At 35.3% G+C, this 23199-nt stretch overlaps 1 long non-coding RNA gene across 5 annotated transcripts in view; it reads left to right on the forward strand.

Annotated features, from left to right (window-relative positions):
- Positions 1–23199, forward strand: part of LOC137657615 (uncharacterized) — a 56036-nt gene extending 32837 nt beyond the window's left edge. The window contains exons 4-7 of one of the 5 annotated variants that reach the window (XR_011047164.1): positions 16817–16914; positions 17488–17665; positions 20078–20904; positions 23075–23199. This is a non-coding gene — a long non-coding RNA (uncharacterized lncRNA). Of the gene's footprint in view, positions 1–10323; positions 10501–16816; positions 16915–17487; positions 17666–17985; positions 18072–20077; positions 20905–23074 lie in introns of those variants that run through there. The other 4 variants (XR_011047163.1, XR_011047166.1, XR_011047165.1 and 1 more) reach the window with 4 other exon arrangements.

The raw sequence follows: 23199 nt of genomic DNA on the forward strand, positions 1-23199 counted from the left end.
AAATTCAATTATCATAAAACCACATATTGCACGTTACCAAATGATCTTAACATGGCTGAATTTTCTTATGTAGTATCGTACATCTTGCATGAAATTTAGCATCGTACCTCTTGCAAGAAAATTCTCATTTAGACATTAACTGAAACGAACAAGTGGGTCGATGTTCTGTTGTGTTTGTCCTTTGTTCTAAGTGAGAGAGAAGGTTGAAGACGATGTATTATTCCCGAGATTCACTATAGCATTACGCAATTGAGTGCTGACAAACTCCTATCTTTGTATATATCTGCTGGGAAGTATCATTGAATGAATTCTCTATTTGTAAATGCATTTCTTAACATTAAAACGCTAACCTGTGCGATATATGCTTGTAACATTCATTCAGTGAAGAACTAATATTTAATACAACCTTGATAACGAATAATATGCTATTTAAATGTTATGTATAGTGAAGTATTAGGTGCACTGCATCGTATTTTACTAGATGCGTGCGTACTCAACAGGATCCAATTACAGAATGCACTCTTTATCAAATGCTTAGTGGTCATTGATGTCAGCCACTTTGCAGTTCGAACTCAACAAGATCCAATTACTGAATGCACTCTTTATCAAATGCTTAGCGGTCATTGATGTCAGCCACTTTGCAGTTCGAACTCAACAGGATCTAATTACTGAATGCACTCTTTATCAAATGCTTAGCGGTCATTGATGTCAGCCACTTTGCAGTTCGAACTCAACAGGATCCAATTACTGAATGCACTCTTTATCAAATGCTTAGCGGTCATTGATGTCAGCCACTTTGCAGTTCGAACTCAACAGGATCCAATTACTGAATGCACTCTTTATCAAATGCTTAGCGGTCATTGATGTCAGCCACTTTGCAGTTCGAACTCAACAGGATCCAATTACTGAATGCACTCTTTATCAAATGCTTAGCGGTCATTGATGTCAGCCACTTTGCAGTTCGATGAAAACAGGGTTCAATTACTGAATGCACTCTTTATCAAATGCTTAGCGGTCATTGATGTCATCCACTTTGCAGTTCGAACAAAACAGGATTCAATTACTGAATGCACTCTTCATCAAATGCTTAGCGGTCATTGATGTCATCCACTTTGCAGTTCGAACAAAACAGGATTCAACATTACTGAATGCACTCTTTATCAAATGCTTAGCGGTCATTGATGTCATCCACTTAGCAGTTCGAACATGATTACTTTACTTTCACTTGATTATATAGGAAAGATATTTTGAACAGTACAAAGGGGCGTTAACATTCGATTAACTTAGTTCTAATTTTTTTTTTTTGAAGCAACATTTTATGGTAACTTCAAAATATGATAAGCTTATTAAAGGAACTCTTGTTTTCACGCTTTCATCCACTCTTAAATTTCTGACTTCGGAGTGGTTAGACTTCAGAATTAATAAACACAAATGTATTATATTTCAAATTCGATTAGCTGGATAGCGATTTGCAAATGGAGCACAAATTTGGATAAATTACATTAGAAATTTGATAAGCATAGTCATTAAAGGCAGCTATGTATATGTATATGTATATGTATATGTATATGTATATGTATATGTCTTAATATGACAGAATTCGTGTTTTCAACTACATTGTTAATCCTGGACACGAAAATGAAGGTACTTCATGATGTGAAAGATCTGTATCCCGACTCTCTTACATTGATGATAGATACACATTAATATAATCATAATGATAGCCATTTGTAATGAATTAGTAGAAAGAGAGTCTCTCTTAATAATAAGTTTAATCAAACCTATTCATGGCTTATTCTTTTGATAATCGAATCAAGGGTGAAACCTCAAGAAAAAAAATTCAAAATTTGTATTCTTATTATAAGACTTATTTTCATTATCATAAAAGAAAATCGTGTTAATTTATTCCTAATCATTTCAGGTCTTATTATGAAATGATAAAATTTTTATTACATATGAAATTAATGAGTAAAATAATTTTTTTTCAGACTTGTATTAATTGGACAACAAAAATTCCGCTTCATTCGCGATTCCCAGGCATCAGAAGCACTAGTATTTTATCATTTTAATTCTCCCCTGTTGGAAAAAGTTTCCATTGAAACCGGAAATTTTAATTTTCCATCGCATATCAGTCATGTGTCACCGCGAGTCCAGTTATTTTGTGATGTAACGAAATTATTTATACCTATTTAAATGTATAGAATTGATTTTGTTTAAAGTAATTCGCTCTTTCAACTGCAGCCTTTCATAATTTTCAACCAGAGTTTATCGGAAATCATTTTTTTATTGCTTCATGTGATCTGGAAATTTTCCATCATTTACAGATTCGATTTCAACAAAGAGTATAATTGTAGATTCAGTGCTCTTTTACGTTTAAACTTGTATGAAGTTAAATTATTATTTGCTTTATATAGCTTCTATTTGTTAGCTATTATGTATGATGATATAGGTGGTTGGTTTGTATATTGGGTTATATAATTTGTATGTCTGTATGGATTGACGGTATTTGTTTACAATAGCACGCTCTCCAGTTACTCCAAATTAGGAGGTTCTTTAAATACTGGGAAAGACAAAAATAGCCGGATATGTTGCGGGAGGGGGGAGGGGGCGGGATTGGTGGAGGAAGTACTAAGCGACCGGGAACAGAAGTCGTCAACAGTCAACCAAAGAGAAGTTCGTGACGTCAGAGGACATTTGGTATTATATATAAAATATGTCCTAAATTAAAAATAGAGTAATTACTCAAAGTGTCACTATTTGTGAATTGTATATTTTATATCAGGTCAATATTTGATATAAATCATATTAGTGATTTTTTAAAGAAACTATTTTCAGAATGTCGGTTCTAGGTCGCTTAGTACTTCCTCCCCAACCCCCGCCCCTCCTGCAACATTTTCTATTTCAATGCTTAACAAGCATTTAAAGAATCTACTAATTACTGTATAAAAAAGTGAAGAGCTGCAGGAATGCATAATTTTGGAGTAAATGGAGAGCGTGCTCTTTTAAACAAATACCGGATTGACGAATGTTAAAGTTTGCGGGTGTGGACTGTCATAGAAAGACCATAAACAGAATCAAGTGGAAGGACATCTCTGAGGACTTTGTTCTGCAGTAGACTAGTAGCGGCTGGTGATGTGTGTGTGTATGTATGTATGTATGTATGTGTATATAGGTAGATGTGTGTATAAATGTATGTGCGTATAGGTAGATGTGCGTGTATGAAGTATATGTATGTGTAAGAGTGTATGTGTATGTTTATAAATATATGTATGTGTATTATAGTATATGTCTATATAATGTATGTTTAATATTTGTTTAATTTGTATAAACTCCGATTTGGAAATATGAAAAAAAAAAAAGTCTTGCTTCAAATTCATGTTTTTTGGAACTGCCACGAAACCTAACGCAATAACTGAAGTCCAGAATTTGATTGATTAGAAACTTAAACCGAGTTACGTACAAGTTATCGATTTAGTACAGCTAGCAGCGGAGGCTTGCTCGGCATTCACACAATATGAAGTCTCCAGCATTGTATTTGAATTTTTGAGGTAAAAAATGCTTAACTACGGATGATCGCTAATGAATAATTATGGCAGACGACCATTTCGCTTGTTTAACCCTCACTGTTTTTTTCTTATCTCGTTACAATATAAATATTTTTATAAAGGTTAATGCCTTTTTTTCTTGTTTCAAACACAATCATGCAAATATGTCTCTCTCTCTCTCTCTCTCTCTCTCTCTCTCTCTCTCTCTCTCTCTCTCTCTCTCTCTCTCTCTCTCTCTCTAAACGTAGTTAACATACTACTTGCCACGAATAAACCGTTTTGGCTCTAGAAAATAGGGAAAATGTCCATTTTTTATTTATCATTCAGTGGTCCGAATTAAAATCAATTTATACACCTTACTATAAGAATACTTATCGCGGTATATTTCTCTTGCGGTATCATTCTCGTAAAAATGTATTTTCTTCGTCAGCAGCTTTTAATTTAAAGGTTATAACGCCATTATAATGAATTCATATCACTTGAATAAGCAATCGCCAAAGACGTATACGTCTTGAAGATAGTTAAGCGTGTCTTGATTAAGATTACTCGTTAAAGAAATGATTGCTTAATTTCTTGATCTATTTTTCCGAAGAATTAACGAAGTATTGTCTAGATTCAGTTAGCAAAAGGAACGAGGTTTCATTTGATCACTTCATTTATTCTCATTGGCACCAATGTATATTTAAATAGAATTGTAGTTTCGGAGTCAATGACCTTAGATGTCAGGATGCCTGAAAACTTTAAATCAATCAATCAATCAAGTTTATTAAAGAAAATGGGAAAAGAGGCAGAATATTTGGGTAATTAAGCGGACTGCATTGTGGTTGTTGCCATCTTTCATTACCCTTTCCAGTTTCTAATACAGCTTTATAGAAGTAAGTTATTTTTTTAGATTTATTTTAGAGGGTTAGACTAAACTCTTATTGTAATAAAGTTGTTCAAAACTTTAATTCAACAACCACTTAAATGTGAAATGTTGTTAAATTTGCTTAGTAAATATATTTTTTTTTATCAATTTGAGAACTTTTGAAAAAGATTCGATATTTTTTCATAAGATTCTAATTAATTTAGTAAGTCCTTCGAAATCAGTCGCTCGCTGGTCATTATTTGTGTTTGTACTGTAATACATATCCAACGCAACCCACTGGAACATCATAATGATAGGACGTGGCGTTCTGTCCGCATTGCCTAACGGCCTTTGGGAAAGAGCTGCAATTGTTTTTTCCCCTTTTACTTCGCCTCCGTTCTTAGTATCCTTTCTTCCCATCCATCATCTTTAAACTTTTACTTCATAGCGAGACAGATATGATTTTTTCCCAATATGTATGCCAAGCCTATAAAGATAACGATTATTTTTTCCCCTTTTACTTCACCTCCGTTCTTATTTTCCTTTCTTCCCATCCATCATCTTTAAACTTTTACTTCATAGCGAGACAGATATGATTTTTTCCCCAATATGTATGCCAAGCCTATAAAGATAACGATTATTTTTTCCCCTTTTACTTCACCTCCGTTCTTATTTTCCTTTCTTCCCATCCATCATCTTTAAACTTTTACTTCATAGCGAGACAGATAAGTTTTTTCCCAATATGTATGCCAAGCCTATGAAGATAACGATTATTTTTTCCCCTTTTACTTCACCTCCGTTCTTAGTTTCCTTTCTTCCCATCCATCATCTTTAAACTTTTACTTCATAGCGAGACAGATATGATTTTTCCCCAATATGTATTCCAAGCCTATAAAGATAACGACCAAATTCAGAATCATAAGCTTCAGTGCTGAAGGAATATTTGCGATTAAATCAAAACTTCTTGGTAACTTGAGAGCCTATTGTTATTATTGTTCCTTTTCTTTTTCTTGTTGGTCTTAAATTTTTTAAAATCCTCTGGTATTGAATGGCCTCCCCGAATCCTGCACCTAGCCATATGTCCCGAATTCATAAACCCAATCCACCTGTTTTTCTGGGTCTTGTTCGACAAAGGGAACTTGTCATTACTCAGAAGAAGTACAATGGAATTTTCTTGTGTCCTTCAAGTTTGATTTATTAACAACATTTTGACGTGATTCTATTCAGTCTTTTTTCCTTGTATATATTTTTATTTTTTGTCAACAGTGTTATCGTCCAATGTGTCTTTCCTTTACAAAATCATCTGGCGTAACGCAAGGTACACATGTCTTCCTTCAAAATATCTGATATAGCACCTTGGCAAACGGAATAGACTTGCTCACGCTTCTGATTTTAACATGAATTATGTTGAAGACAAAAATATTTATCACAGGAAAGTAATTCGACTTTGATAATAAATTTAAAGAGAATTTAATTAACGGCCCTCTTTTTTTTTTTTTTTTTTTTTTTTTTTTTTTTTTTTTTTTTTTTTTTTTTTTTTTTTTTTTTTTTTTTTTCGGTAATGACAGATTTGTTGAAAGGATATATTAAACAAAAGTTAATTACACATTTGATTTGATTAGCAGTAAGTTATTTAGGATCTAATTAAATACTATATATTTATGTACTTGTTCCATGATTCTTCACTGTTTATAACAAGCATGCGCTCTGCCTCATTCAAACAATAAAATTCCGACGAAATAGATATATAAAAACTATGTGGTATTAACTGTTCGTGTTGACTTCTCACGTGTACCTTACCTCCTTACATAAAATTATTTCCAGAGAAATCATCTTTTGTATTGAGTTCTAGTAACGTGTCACAGTAATCATGATATATTGATAATGATTAATTAGATGAAATAGGCGTAACCTTTATTACTTGCTTTTTTTTTTTTTTTTTTTTTTTTTTTTTTTTTTTTTTTATAATGGAGAAAATGTTTGTCTTGGTCCGAAATACGATAAATTGAAGCCATTTTTACGATTTAGGGAATATTATGATTGTTACTTTGCCAGTATTGAAGCCAGTTGGGAAGAGGGTTCACGATAAGCCAAGGATACAATGTTTTTTAAATATCTAATTTTAATTGTTTATTATTTTTTAGATCGTTTATTTATTTCCTTATTTCCTTTCCTCACCGGGCTATTTTTCCTTATTGGAGCCCTTGGGCTTATGCCATCTTGGCTTTTCCAACTAGGGATGTAGCTTAGTTAATAATAATAATAATAATAATGATAATAATAATGATAATGATAATGATAGTAATATTGGGCGTGTGCTACGCCCCCAATATAAGCAGGGTCTTTGGGGGCGTAGCACACACCGCCCCCCCCCCCCCTCCTCGTTAGGGAAAGACATGGCTCCTATGTTAGGTTAGGTAAAGGGAACCTCGGGTTAGATGGGTGTTCTTGCGTTTGTTTCCCTCTTGAAATTTGGTTTTGCAACAAACCTAAAGTCAGCAACATGTATTTAGTTGTTGTACTATGCTGTACCCACATTTTGGCAAAGATCAAATAACAATATCTGACATTCTGGCTTTAGAACTTTTGAAATTCTACACCCAGCCTTTCCCAACCAAGTACAAAGACTATAGTCCATTTCTTTTAGCGATGCATATTTGCACCGACTCGCAGCGGTGCCCTTTTAGCTCGGAAAAGTTTCGTGATCGCTGATTGTTTAGAATTATCTCGTCCAACCAATCAGCGATCCGGAAACTTTTCCGAGCTAAAAGGGCACCGCTGCGAGGCGGTGCAAATATGCATCGCTAAAAGAAATGGACTATAGATACCTATTATAATTAAATAAGAACTTAATTATATAAAATTAGTATCATTGATATAAAAACTTTTAAGGCTTTATATGGTGAATGAAAGAATCCTGAACTGCAGTCCAAATTTCTCGTACTCCTTCCTAGCATCGAACCAATATATTCCGAATGATTGGCAAATCGCCCAGGGGGAAGAAAATGATCCAAGTGAAATAAAAGGAAGAGAATAGATAAAGGAAGGAAGATTGGAGAGGGAATTTTATTGCACCCTTAAGTATTGATTGAATCTATTCCAACAAAGAGGAAATTAATAGCTTTCTCTGGAATGGAAAAATCAATTTTGGAGTGGATGGGGTTGGGTAATCCGTCTAAATAGCTTCTTAATGTTTTTGTTGTAATCATTACACATGTTGGTCATGATGGCAATGTGGAATGAGTCAATTTTGTTACTCGTAATAATTTTTAGTAATTAACTTAATTTTTAGTAATAATTAACCCAATTTTTAATAATAACCTAATTAGCAGTAATTAATAACAATTGTTAGTGATTAATAAATGCTTTTTGTTGCCCATTGGCTAAGTTTGGAAGTCACATAATGACTTTACCTAAAGAAATAGTATTGAATCCTTTTTAATTGCCTGTACCTAAGGTCAATTTAAATCCAACCCACGGTTGTTTTCCAGTAATCCAATTTGTTCCTAGATGAATGCAAACCTTTGACCTTTAATAGAAGTGTGCTTTCAGCAAAGGTAGAAATCTGCTGTTAAAATCATAACGAGGTGGCAAGTTACTGCCGGGTAGGCAGTAAACTCCACGCACCTAACAAGCCACTGAGCTGCTTCTTTGTTTTCATTGGCAAGATATTAGACTTGCTTCTAGCGTCTTCATCTGGCCGTTTTGATTTCAAAGTTTTTAGGTGTTGGCAGATTTTAGGTTGAAAGAGATTTTAGTAAGATTATGTGAAATTTTCCCAATAATTTTAGATGTGTGATGGCTCTCTATGTAAACCTGCCCATATCCACATTATTGTTCCTGTTGGACAGCAATCATATTTGCTGTTTATTCCCTCTCTTACGTGGTCTTAATATGACGACAAAATTTCAATTTCCAGAAAGTTCACCTTCCCTGGACATCTGTCAAAGGAAGGAAGTTTTGTTGTTGCTGTGTGTGAGGGGAAAGTGCACCGCCCTTCTTATTTCCTTCAATGTCTTGCCAATCCTAGAAAGACACTACAGATGTATCACCTGGTTGTGCTGTCTCTAGATCGTTTTTGTGGTCTCTTACCCTTGAGTGTCGGCGTCTGCCTTTACAATCACATCTTATGTGCCTTTACAATCCTGTTTATAACGTTCTTCCTCCTTTTCGTTGGAGAGTCTTCTCCGCAACTTTTCAGAGAGTAGAAGACGTCATCGAAGAAATCCAGGGAGTTTGATGGATAGGACTTTCTTTTGTTTGATTCCTACCATTTCTCTGCCCGTGGAGAGTGTAGTACCAGAAGTCTCCCTTTTTGAGCGAGTTCCAAGACTTGTCCCATAGCAAGAAGTATAGATAGGTCTATAGGTGTGTGAATCCTACCACTTCTCTCTCCATGGAAGTGTTATATCAGAACCCTCCCTTTTTGAGGGTGCCAAGACTTATCCCATAGCAAGAAGAAACATCAGCATACTAACAATGGGGAGAAGTCTGGATACTTGGAATGGGTCATCACACCCAATTACCTATGCTCTATTATGTACTGGGGGAAGTAAGAGAAGCGGTACACACTATTTGGTCATGTACTGATATCCACACGCACACTCGAACTTCACATGCAGGAAGGAATGGGAAAAGCCAGTTTTCATGTTCCCGGTCTCGGTGCGCTCTTGGTCTCTATGCGATATGGCACCACCTCTTCGTCATGTTATAATGCTAGAGTGACAGGATACCTGTCGCCTCCTCCTTCTCGGTGTTCTACGATGTATGAAGATCTTCTTATGTGTAGAGATCTTTCCGGGCATAGAAATCTTCCTTTGCTCCAAGGCTGGTCCAAGTCGAATCTTCTCACTCTCTCGAGACGGGTAAATGACGTTATTGCTTACGTTTAGTCGAAGCAGGTGACTTTACAGGACCTCTCGGAATGCTCTTTTATGATCAGTGAGACTTCACGTTGAGTATGCTCTATCATCAGCAAGACTCCTACCAAGCCGCAGGCCTTCACACACAGTGCTTACTTGCTTCTCGGTGCGACGCTCTTACATTCACCCATCAGAAACTGAAGCACATAGAACTAATCCATCCTCTGAGAGTACAGTAGTTAGGTGGGAATTGCTCCCTTGAGAATCTGACCAAGCAGCAGGCCTTCACACACACTGTTTACTTGCTTCTCGGTGCGACGCTCTTACGTTCACCCATCAGAAACTGAAGCACATAGAACTACTCCATCCTCTGAGGGTACAGTAGTTAGGTGGGAATAGGCCCCTTGAGAATCTGGCCATGAAATTAGCTTTTGTCCCTTCTACAGAGTATCACCCTGTGCCCTTTTCCGACTAGTATGAGAAAAGGCTAAGAAGGCTTTTCCCAAGCTATGCACAGAATAACTCTACCATCTTAAGAGGAATGATTCGCATATCTGTGACTTCTATAAACCGATAAAGTTGTCTTATAGACTAATCTACTCGGACAACCAATTTTGGAGAGGATTTGTCTAAACTCATCCATGCATGGAGCCTATTCTCCATATTCTCAGAAACAAACGGTTTTTCGTGGCAATCTAGATTGTCTATATGATGTACTAAAAGACTGTCTACCAATAATCGAAGAGAATGTTGTTTATTTCGATTAGTATAAATTTAGAGATGTATCAGTGACTAGAAATAGTTAATATAGTTGAATTTTTTTTTCATTAAAAACTTTCAATTTCAGCCATTTAGGGATAGCTCCACGATTAATTCTGTACTCCAGCATTTGGGAATTTTTCTTCTTTTCACTTCTTATAGCAGATGTGCTTAAGACTTTTGATATTGAGAAACCTCCAGTAATCATATATCTTTTTTCTTTGCAGAGAAGGGGATGTGGGTAGAATTTAGATGTAGTTAAACAATATTTAAAAGCTTAAGAGTTTTTAACTTTGGGAAAATCTCGCAGGTAAATCCTAAGTGAACTAAAAGAACCATCTCTCGAGATTGGCTTTGGGGAACATAAGATGGTATTTCTTTGCCTACTTAGAGCTGAAAAGGATTTTTGGACTGAATTTGACAATATTCTTTCAAGTCGCCTCTTCAAGAAAGGGTGTGATTATTCCCCTCAGTAGAAAGATTTATTTTTCCGGTAAGAATCATTTAGTATTATTTAGACACGATTACTAACGTTAGAGATAAGTGATCCTAATTAGAATTCCAAACCTTCAGTCCAAAAATGCTGTCTTTTGTCAAGTTTGATCACGGAAACAATGATTTAATCATAGGTTGGGATTTGATATTAGAAGTGCAGCTACATTCCTTAATTTCTACATAAATCTTTGTTATGCAAAATTTTTGATGGCAGGTCGATAGTATATAAAGTCGATTTTCCCCTAAAGCGGTGATTCCCAACCTTTTTGTGATCGAGTACCACATGGAGGTCCCGTGCATTCGCCGCGTACCACCTGGTTCCAGAGAAACTAAATTCGATCAGATACCACTTTATTTCTATAATTGTAAAAATAGAAGACGCAAATTAACTAAGAAAACAACAACTCAATGCGATGGCTGTATCTGCCTCTTCTCCACCAGCTGGTCAATGCGGGGCATGACTTTGCTCACAGCACATCGGAAATCATGGCATGCCGCAGCAAGACGGTTCCGGCTCTTCGATTTGATGGCCATGAAGGCTGAGAACCCCTGTTCGTGTACCACCTGGAAGGCCTCGTGTACGCGTACCACAGGCTGGGAACCACTGCCCTAAAGGTATCTTGACTTCTTGTTAGGTTATCGAGATTAATGGCCTTTAGGTCCTATTTTGGCTGCTGGATATGTTGTCAAATGAAATTGTTGAATTTAGTAAATTAGATTTTTTTTCTAGACTTAAAGAATTCTAATTTTAATTACTTGTTGTTTGGATTATATGAATAGGTAATTAGGAAAGTCTGGAGTCACATATTTCAAGATGTATTTTTGGATGGTTTGTTACTTAAAATCAACTGTACACGCGAATATAAAATGTAAATTATTTTTTATCATTTTATAGCTATAAATAACCTACCAGTATCTTTTTTTCAATAGCGATCCACGTATATCATAGTGTAGGTTGTCAGCAATATGAACATCATGGAAGGTTCATAGAAATAAACAATCTTAATAATCTAATTATGTCCATACTTCTCGGGTGTACAAGAGGATAGGCCCTTGGGTAAGTTTAAAATTAAGACGGAATGAACCAACTATCGGTGGTTACCATTAACTTATAGATTGTTTGATTACTTCAAAGACAAGTCTTCTGAAAGGAATGAAAACTGTACATTTATCTTACCTTTAAGGGTAAATATCATAAAATCATAAAACAACTGCTTCCAGGGAAGAGCGTTATGAATATCCGGCGAGTATAGAAATGACAAATTTTATTATTACAGCTCCTTTTACTAACTTTGATCTTTGAAATATCCACCAATGGTATATTCAAGAGTATGGTAGGAATTTCTTTAAAAAACACTTTAGATTCTTGTAAAAATAGATTAGGCAATTAATACAATTATGATTGGGTAATTTAGCTGTCAGACCCCGGCTTATCACTCTCCTTTCTAGCTTCCCTGCTATGCTATTCTTGTCTGTCATAATAATAATATTCTCTCTCTCTCTCTCTCTCTCTCTCTCTCTCTCTCTCTCTCTCTCTCTCTCTCTCTCTCTCGCCAGGGGTCGATCATGAGAGGTTCAGTTCTATTAAATATATTTATTTTAAGATAGCCTACAGAGAACCTTAAAGTTAATCACATCTTATGTGTCCGTAACCTTTTTAAAGACTACTGTCTTCTTCTCGTTGCTAAACGTGCATGATATTTAGGTTTGCGGGTGAGACAGAACTCGCATTTGGATACATGCGTGTATAATGAAATTGCAAAAGCAAACATTCATCCACGGGTATATACCATTTGCGAGTCGGTTCTGTCGGAAAAGGCTGTGGTATAAAAACCTGAAAAATAAAGCAAATGTAAATCAAGCTAGGATTCGAAAACTTCACTTATACGTTCCTTAGAGAAAATAAGATTTTCGATCGTCGAATTCATTCAGTTTCGCATCAAATGGTCCTTTTGCTTAAAATTCCCATAAGAATCATAGAAAGCTCTTATGTAATGCAATTCATCTATACAGCTTCGTAATTTGCTTCTGCAAGTTTGTATTTTGAGATCCGCAAGTTTGTATTTTGAGATCTGCAAGTTTGTATTTTGAGATCTTCAAGTTTGTATTTTGAGATCTTCAAGTTTGTATTTTGAGATCTGCAAATTTGTATTTTGAGATCTGCAAGTTTGTATTTTGAGATCTGCAAGTTTGTATTTTGAGATCCGCAAGTCTGTATTTTGAGATCTGCAAGTCTGTATTTTGAGATCTGCAAGTTTGTATTTTGAGATCCGCAAGTTTGTATTTTGAGATCCGCAAGTTTGTATTTTGAGATCTGTGACAGACAAGGGGTAGAATTGTCAGCCTGTGCGAGTCCTGAGAGGACGGGAAATGCCACTATAGTCAGACGATACCCGAGAGTAAATTCTGTTGCATATCAATTAGCCAGGTTCTGGTACAACCTCGTGTGCGTGTAGATTGCCTTACCGTACGTAAGACACCGGCTCTTGGTACAACCTCGATTGCAGCCTTATACCCAGATCTTCTGGTCGTGTATTCATATAAGTCGTTTATTCGGAATGTATAAAGAGTCGGTTTAAGCACATATCAGTGATGCATGCATTCATTTATACATAAATTTCCCCGAGATAGATGCTAGTTACTTCATTACCGCTTAATTATTCGTAAATTCCTTTCTTTTAATATCATACAAATATCGAAATAACACAGATTTGCCTTGAGCTCTATTTTGTAAATTAAAATAACATTTTATCAGTAGGAATGCAACAATGTGCCGAATTTGAAGTTAAATTAAAGAAAAGGAGAGCAAAGGATTTTTGTTTGTAGTCGTAAATGTAACCTATTACTTGAAAGGTTTGCCGAGATTTCTAGTCTCAATACAGAATGTTTACGATCTGTAAAACATAGAGGCAAGTTCACAATTTTATTATGCGTGGAATAGGGTAACTTTCAAATCTTTACCATCCCGGAATCGTTATCCACTAACTACTTTTACGGGCTGGAGTTGAAGAATATGTTGCTCAAAGTGAGTGCAGTACTGAGAGAGTAATATATCTTGGATCTCAGAATGACTATGAATATTTGTCCAAATTTCACGAATAAAAATAGAAAAGAAAATAAGATAGCTCAAGAAGGCAAATCAAAATTATTTTAAGATTTCTAAGACTAAAATGTTTTATGGAATTTTATCTATATAATTTTATTTATACATATATAACCCAGTGAGGAAACGAAACCGAGAAATAAACGACAGAGAAGTAATATATTCATCTAATTCCCCTTTCGAATTCCTCCTCTTCACTGCACCTGTTGAGGGACGTGTATACCTAGATTATATGCCATACTCTATCTTTCATCAACTTTAAGCCCATTGAGTCTACGATCATACCCTGAACATCTATGGCATTTTCCAGTAAATCTTGACAGAACATACTTCTTAACCCATTTCTCCATGTTTGTATCTCTGTGTAGTGCCATAGCCTCTGTACCATGGTCTTACACTGCCTTGGGTTAGAGTTCTCTTGCTTGGGGGTACACTCGGGCACACTTTTCTATCTAGTTCCTCTTCCTCTTGTTCTCTTAAAATTTTTATTGTTTAAATAGGAAATATTTATTTGAATATTGTTACTATTCCTAAAATATTTTATTTTTCCTTTTTTCCTTATTTCCTTTCCTCACTGGGCTATTTTCCCTGTTGGGGCCCCTGGGCTTATAGCATCCTGCTTTTCCAACTAGTGTTGTAGCTTAGCATTTAATAATAATAATAATAATAATAATAATAATAATAATAATAATAATAATAATAATAATAATAATAGTAAACTTTATATCCTTCCCCAAGCTTTCTCGCATCTTTCCCCTTCCATTTATTCCCCTGTAAACGTAGAATCATAATTTTCTCTGCATGATATCAACCAAGTCCCTTCAATTTTCTTGAGGCTACATACATTTAATTTTCCAAGTCTCGTCTTTTCTTTCTTTGTGTATATATGTACATATAATCATGTTTATGTATATAAATATTTTTGTGTATGAACATGTATTTTTAAGTATATTACAGGATGTATAATCATGGCGGTTTATATTGTTATAATATACTAGATGAAAGCTAGAATAATGAGATTATGATGCCCATCACGTTATATACCAGCAATTATAGTATTTGTCAAAGACCACGTTAGAAGGTGGATATAAATTTTTTTAAGAAAATGATGGTTACCATTTGTTTTATTTTATTGTACTGAACATGTATAAATCATGTCCATCATGCTACACAATTTATACATCTTTTGAGAAAGATTTTTCTCAGCATCGAAAATTCTCTGCATCAAGAACATGTTTCTTATTTTGTTGACTGTCAGTGTCTAGGGAAAACATTAACTTTCTCATGGGCAGTATACGGACCGTCGATTCCACTGGTTTTGACCAGAATTAACGAGCACAGACTATTTTATATAAATCGATAATCTGTAGGAAATGTTCAATAAAATTTATTTTAGTATTTCTTGATAATTGTTTGTGGTTTGCCCGGGCAAAATATTAACATTTCTTTGCTTACTTTACTTTGATGGCTGCTTTTCCGGTCCCATACAGCAGGGGACCCCCACTCTCCACAGAACCTCCACTGTCGTTTTACCTTGTTCGTTCACAGTATTTATCTTTTCAAGTCACACATTGTTCATTTACTGTTAAATCGTCACTTTCAAAAGACTCGTGAAATAAGAAAGTCTTCAGTTTCCTCTTAAAAGCCTTAATGTCTTCAATCATTCGAATGTTTCGTGGGAGCTTATTATATAGTCTCGGGGCCGCATATTTAAAGAAGCCTAAAGTAGACATAAATCTAGGTACCAACAGTTTGAAGCCATCTGTAACTATTCTCGTGTCGACACGATTTGTTGGCTGCGCAATATGTAGCAATTCTCTCAAGTATTTTGGACTACCGGTTCTGATAACTTGGTGTATTATTGTCTATATTTTAAATTTAATTCTCGCTTTAATCGGCAGCCAGTGTAATTAAAATAATTAAAGCTGGAAACACACAAGTCTCTGTCGTATGATAATAAGTGAATACTTAATTTTCATGGTCGTCTTATTACGAAAAGAATTTGCTCATGGGTAACTTCAAAATTAACCCAGCGTAGAAAGTCCCTACAAAATGCCCAGAGGTCAAGCGAAATGTATTCTATGGGGACCATAGTTTATGAATGACACCAGCATTTGACAGCATGGGGTGTCCAATGACACCACCCCCCCCCCCCCTCCCTTTAAACATATGTCCGTCTTTATGAAATCCTATAAAATCTATTCAATTTTACTAATTAATAGTCTTAGTATGTACATTAGGTTGTATAAAATTGTAAAATGTGTAAGTCAGGAAAGTCTAGTAGCTATGACACACGCATGAAAGAAATAATTTTAATTTACTGCGAGCGTGTGAGTGCGTATATTTGCAATAACTTGCAGATGAGATAGAATTAGGTGAAAAGTACGTCATACCGTTAACAAAAAGGTATTCTATTAATCTTTGATAGATTGTCTTTATGAATCAAAATCCAGGTCTTCAATACACATTAGCCTCGGTTTAATGTGGTTATTTTAAGAGAATTATTGGCGCTAATTAACTATCTTATTTTTTCCAGTCTGTATATGTTTATGTGCGCAAGCATGACCATACACTTGGGCGTAAATATTCGTCTTCGTTGCAATAACGGGAATTACTGAAATTAACTTGAAAGTTGTATGCAGCGATATTGAGTAGTCAAAGTTAAAAAATAGTTCTGCTTGTCACTACCAGATATGAGTGGAATAACTCTCTCTCTCTCTCTCTCTCTCTCTCTCTCTCTCTCTCTCTCTCTCTCTCTCTCTCTCTCTCTCGCTAAGTGAATCATCAAAGACGTCAATTTCAGAGAAATATCAAACAGGTTTTCATTGACGGTGACAGCTGACCCAACAGTTTATTACTGAATGGCTATTGTTCTTGCTTTGACCAGAAGGCAAAACAATTCTGATTGTCAATGGGATGGTTAAAAGGTACGGTGGTAGTTCGCTTAATAATTCATTATATATGCCTTTTGCTGTGTATATATATATATATATATATATATATATATATATATATATATATATATATAATATTGGTCACACTTAGCTCTCTCAGTCCCTCAGGTAGGGGGGAAAGGGTGTACCATACCCTGGTGAAAGGGAGTATTGTGTGCATATATACATTTTTGACGGGTCACATAAAGTAGTATATTAATATTTCAAATAAACAACGAATTCCTCTTTATACTGAGTTCGCTTTGCTTCAGGATCTAAGACCCAATGAAAAATCAAGTTTGATAAGAACTTCTGGTCAGACAAGGATTCGAACCCTGACTACGTCCCATTACAGCCGACCAATTGCCAGGTATTAATTCCATGCCAAGGTTAAAAGAGGTATGGCCCAAATATGTACGTAATGTTCATTTCAAAATAGACTCCGTGATATATATGAATAGAAAAAAATAGGTGTATATTTCAACATACTATTCGCTCATTTGTGGTTGAACTTTAATCCCTTATCGTTCAATAGATCATGAAGAGAGAGCGAGAGAGAGAGAGAGGAGAGAGAGAGAGAGAGAGAGAGAGAGAGAGAGAGAGAGAGAGAGAGCGAGAGAGAGAGAGAGAGAGCGAGAGAGAGAGAGAGAGAGAGAGAGAGAGAGAGAGTGAGTTGCCCAAAGCAAAAGCAATAAACTCATTTTTTTTTTATAAATTTTGCTGCTGTCAAGTTTCATGGCAGGTCTGTGTAGAATACCTCTAATATTCACTTACTTGATCTGTTATATATTTGGTAATTCTAAACTATGTACAGGAAGCTGGATGCAAAGACACGTAGATTAAATGACCTTTTGCTGCTTTCCTATTGTTTTTGGTAAATAACTTGTAAAAGTTATATAAATTCGTATGAAAAAATTATAAATTTTTGTTCTTATTTTTTCAGAATACCTCAAATATGCTGAGAAAAACGGGTTGAACCATAACGAGCGTAGGGTACTAAAGTTAGTAAAGCGGTGAAGTACAAGGAGGTACAACCCTACATATGGAACGAATCGTTTTATTCCTAATCTATACTTGATACGGAGAAGTTGCCAGAGAGAAGATAGTTTTCTCCAGAATAGGTTAGTTCGGATTTCACTGGGCGTTCAAAGACTTGGCAATCTAACAAAGTTTTCTCATAATAATTAGGTCCCTAGTCAGGTCAGAATACCAGAATATGCTCTCATCAAAGATTTGACCGATTTTCCTTTGCCTTGATTCATGTATTAACTTCCCAGTGTTTCATGACCAATATAGCATATCTTCACATATATTTTGTTTGTAATTGAATATATTTAGATGTCTTTCAAGAAGTAAGCATTACTAAAGTTGTTAAAAATCATCTAACGAGCTAATCACATTTAATATAACAATACGTAATAAGTTTTATTATTTTTTTCAGTAGTGTTAGAAAGTATTCACACATGATGGATTCAGCAGGTGCAGGCAGGGAACAGTCCGAGGCTTTTGTGTGCAGGGCCTGTTTTTTTAAGTCTTATGAGGACAATAGCTATCCTCTCAGTTTGTGTATGAGGTAGTGGCAATACCTATACTAGTCTTTTTTTAGAATATTTATAATTCCAGCTCTATCCTGCCAGGGTCTTCTTCTCTCTAGATCTGAAATGTTACATTTGATTATATATATACTGTAAATTTTGATCTTGTACCCGCACCTGCCTAGTCACCGATTTCTGAACATTTGCTTAAGCATTTAATTTTATTTATCCAATAATTTTGTTTTAGTTTTTCCTGTTGTGAAATTTTGTACAATCCAAGAGACCACCTAACTAGCTTTTACACAAATGTACGGATATGGGCCTTTTTTCTTAAATGTTTAAGCTATACAAACCTCAGTAAACTATCAATTTTCAGATCCATTGGTAGCTAATTTTCATCATGTTGCTATCAATGTAAATATTACGTATTTTATGCCATTTTATTTGAAATAACATTTGCAAACCTAAAAAAGAATTGTGCCGCCATCTCCAAATTCGGGTCACTTGTTCATGGGCTATCACTTACTTACTTTGGTAGACCAATGACTTCCACCTTTTGAGTTTACTCTCTCATAAGTCAGCATGAAGTCTAGCTTTGTTTTGTGAGTTTAAGTACTTCAATGAGCGAATTTTTTTTTTTTCCATAAACAGCTTTGCTAACTCTAATCTTGGCAATTATCTGTACCTCATTACTCGTTCCTTCTTTGCCTCAAAGAGGTTGGTGTTCCTCAGTTTGCGTGAATGAAGGGAGTCCTCTACCTTACTCATTTTTCTTTTTGGGGCTTGTTTGAGCCTTTTACCAAGGTGACCGCTTAGTGACTATATCTGCATACTACTTGTAAATTGCACTGATTAAGTTTGATTTTATTATTTCCTTTGCAAGAAATTTTTTGCAAGTGCATATACTATTTCGATTCCTCAGTCTGAGCTAGGTACACTTGCTACTGCCACTTTTAACAGCAAAGGTTTTGAAACTCTTAAAATGCTGTGGTGGCAGCCCAAGGCCTCTGATGGAATAAGAGATTTTTGGAATTCCCAGGGCCTGGTGTATCCACATTGCCCAAGAGTAATCATATTTTTAGTTAACTACGTTGAATGTCCGAGAACCTTGCCCCACCTCAATGAATATCTGGTTCTATTCCCTCTGCTCCGTAGATGTTGATGAAAATTCAGTTTTTAATGATGGAGGAGTATCGCCAAAAATAAGGAGGCTATATAAGTTCCCTCAGCAGTCCTAATTTAGGTGTCAAATGTAGTTTTTATCATATCGCCCCAGGACTAAGAATAATAATTTGAAAATGAACTTTATATCTAACTTAAAAGACAAGGTGAATGGGGTCTTGACAAAAAAATCTTATGCCTTCCCTTCTCTTTGACATGCCAGGAATAATCCAAACCTCTGGTTTTCATTCAAATAAGTGAAATATTGACACAATGGCGGGGGGGGGGGGGGGGGAATAGGAGGCTCTTACATTAACTCTAGCATCTTCAGATATGCACAACATCCTCAATATTCCCTGTGGAGCTCCTCCTAAGCAGGTTATCCCTACACTGTCACCACTCATTCTCCACCTTGTAGCTGAAACTCCCCCATTTACTGCTATTTTCAACGGTTTTGATTCCCAGATTTATTACTTTTTTCATGTAAGTCAGGGTTACAATAGATACCTAATCTAATGACTATAATCAAATCAAATCATATCATAAAATCCATGACAATTTTCAAGTTTGACCACTGAGAAGAGGCAGAACCCTTGTCTATAGTTGCATGTGGTGCTGAACTCCAGAAGTTACTAATTTGTTGGAAAACCTACCCACTTTCAGACTTTATTTAAAATGCATTTTATCCCCAAACTTATCCTTAGAGGTGTGAGATGCAAAAATTTAAGTTTATTTATCAAGTGCTGTTTTTGTCTTGTATCGGAAATCCAATTTTTGTAAAGTATTTGTTTTTCTAACTGCATTGGCCATAAAGACTGATTTTGCATCTACTTTCAGAGAGCGAGGACCATTCTGAGAAGATAATTCAAGCACCGCCAAGAAATAGATAAATATCATTGTCAGGGATATGGTGATCAGCAATTTCCAATTAAAATACATTTCAAGAGACCCACAGAGAGCGCAAAGCAACGAGTACAACAGAGTGCCTGCGCTGAGCACAGATTTCATATCTAATGAAAACTCCCAAGGTCTTAGTTTTTACTATGATTAATCTTTTAAAAAACCGAGAACTGTAGACAGACTCCCCACCTATCAAATCTTATATATTTATGGAACTCCACCTGGTGTGCTTTCTCTACTAATGTCAGCCATTTTGCAACCAGATTATACAAGAGGATTAAAGCAAGGAGGATCAGGATATTTCCAGCCAGGCAAGTTCTAAATTAAAAAAAAAAAAAAAGTTTGGACTGGGAGCAAATATACCACCTTGCTTCCTGCCACTATGAAAGATTCAAGAAGGCATTGTGAGAACCATGCACAGCATATAAAGTTTGCACCGTCTCCTTTTGTTGTAGCGCTGTCTAATCATGATATACAACAGGATAGCTTTATGAATGGATACTTTGATCTCCTTCTCCTGAATGTTATAATCTTACTCCCGAACTCAAGATCACCTAAGTCATTGAGAAGAATCGGGCTCGCCCTGATAGAATTTCTGAGATGGTGTGGAGGTCAACGATGCATATGGATGAGCCACTACCCCATTATTATTCTTTCAAGGTCCGAGAGTTCAACCGGAAGTCGACGTCATTTGCAGGTCAACCGGAAGTCAACGTCATTTGCAGGCTATTAATTCCTCATAAACTTATAGCCAACTAGATTTAGTAAGTACATATTTCATGTTTAATAAGTTTTATATTTAGTAAGGGTTATTAAGTTTTATATTTAGTAAGGTTTATTACGTTTTATAAAAAGTAAGGTTTATCATACTTTATATTAGTAAGGCCTATCGTTTTATATTTAAGGTTTATCATTTTATATTTAGTACCTTCTATCATACTTTATGTTTAGTAAGGTCTATCATTTTGATATTTAAGGTTTATCATTTTATATTTAGTAACTCTTATCAAACTTTATATTTAGTAGGTTTTATCAAATTTTATTTTAAAGTTTTATCAAATTCTAGTTAGTAATTTAAAGTACTTTTAAATGATTGCTTTCATAGGACAGGTTGTCTTTAAGTTTTATCAAAGTCGCTTTGAATAAAATTAGTCATATTGTTGCAGGCAAACCATGCCTTCATTATCAACACAAACACACGGTTACCCTAACCCAGTGGTGCAAGCGGCTTTATTAAAGGGTATTAGAATTAGTCAGTTTTGATGGACTTATTTAAGAAAAGGGCCTCTATACTTTAATAGATTAATGATTATTCTCTGATGGCAGCGGCTAAATGAGTTTCCACTTTAGCCAGATCATAACAGCTTCTGGAAAGGTAACTTATTACCTTTCCAAGGAGGTGGGTTTTGGAAAATCATCCTAATGTACATAACCCAGGTTATTCTCTCAAATAACATTAATGTTCCAAAAAGCCCATTTGAGAGGTTTAGGCATAAAACTTCATTAGTCGTCAATGCTGAGTTGTCCCTTTATGAAGGTATTATTAACATATTTTTGTAGTTGCAGTATCAGGAAGAATACTCTATAGTCTAGCTGTTCTTTATAATATCACCCCCCAACAATTTCCTAAATTCGAACATATCCGTTTTTAGTATCTGAGAAAGACTGTTCTATTTATTTATTCAGTCCGTTAAGTAGAACAGTAGCTATCGGAATTTCATATTATGAAGAGAAATCAATCCACTTTTTCTGATATCAATCGTCTTGAAAGACTACATATTCTGAAGGCCTATTATTAGAGTCAGTACTGGCCTTTTACTATTTTTACCACTTAAGTGTGTTAAAGAAACATCAGTGTATGGTTCAAAGTTATTCGCCCAAGCTTAAACGGACCCCCCCCCAAAAAAAAAAAAAAGAAAAAAAAAAAAAGTAGGTTTCACATCTTACTGCTAAAGTAATCAGTTCCAACGATACCAGACGAAATTCTCAATGAAGACTGTGAGAATTTCAGAGACAATCAAGGTATTCTTGTCAAGATGACCTTGAGGCCTTCCCTTTACCTGATTTCTGCACGATATTCCTTTTGAGTCATTGCTGCTTCACCACCACAAAAAAAAAAAAAATCTTTATCTGCCAGATTGATACCACTATTCTGACACTTTAGGAACAAAACTTCAAAGTTTATTGAAACTTTGTTTTCACCTCAGAGGAATCCCATTCGTATAAATTTCTCAGGATGATTTATAGAGACATTTTTTGTAGTCTATGGTATATAATGAACAGGGTTAAAAGGGGACTTTAATCAAGGACGAGGCTGTTTGAACCATGGCCGAAACTTATATTGCAATGTTGTCTTTACACTCTTTGTAGCAATTTTTTCCCCGCAGTTTTCTTCCCTTTAGGGTGTAGTAAAAGAAAGATTAATTACCTTGATGAGGATTGTTTTGTCTTCATTTGTATTGTAAGAATTCTTCTGATATTTGAACCTAAATTCACAAAAAAACTAGAATTATTGGTTCACCAATCCACTACCGAGACTTTACAAACTTTCAACTCCCATCATTTAGCAGCAGTGGGTGATTTAACACATAACTTCCTTCATTTAAACTTTGCTTTTATGGCTTGGTCTTAAGACATTCCTCTGCAAGCAGAAGATTTTTGTCAAAATAAATACAGCTACGAAAGCAATGCCTCTGGTTGCAAAACTTATTACAAATTTTCATGTGTGAATTTCTTCCTCTAGTTTCGTCTAGTTATATTTTATTTGGTACTAATGGAGTCTTACTGTTAGTCTTTTTTAATATTGATCACATACAAATATTACTTTTATACCCATAATCTATCCTGAAACTAATTGGTAGGCTTAAATTTTTTGCAGTTACATTTTAAGGGTAGAACCTGGTTCCCACTACTGATATCAACCTTTAATTCCAGGGAACCTACAACTCCATAGTTACCACGGCCCAGTTGTATAACGAACTAGGATGAGTTCAACCACCTTGCGTCCGGTTTCATTGCATATTCAATCTGGACTTACATCCTACGAAATACTAAACAGG

This window comes from Palaemon carinicauda, chromosome 18, assembly GCF_036898095.1.
Source record: "Palaemon carinicauda isolate YSFRI2023 chromosome 18, ASM3689809v2, whole genome shotgun sequence".
NCBI classification, from domain to species: domain Eukaryota; kingdom Metazoa; phylum Arthropoda; class Malacostraca; order Decapoda; family Palaemonidae; genus Palaemon; species Palaemon carinicauda.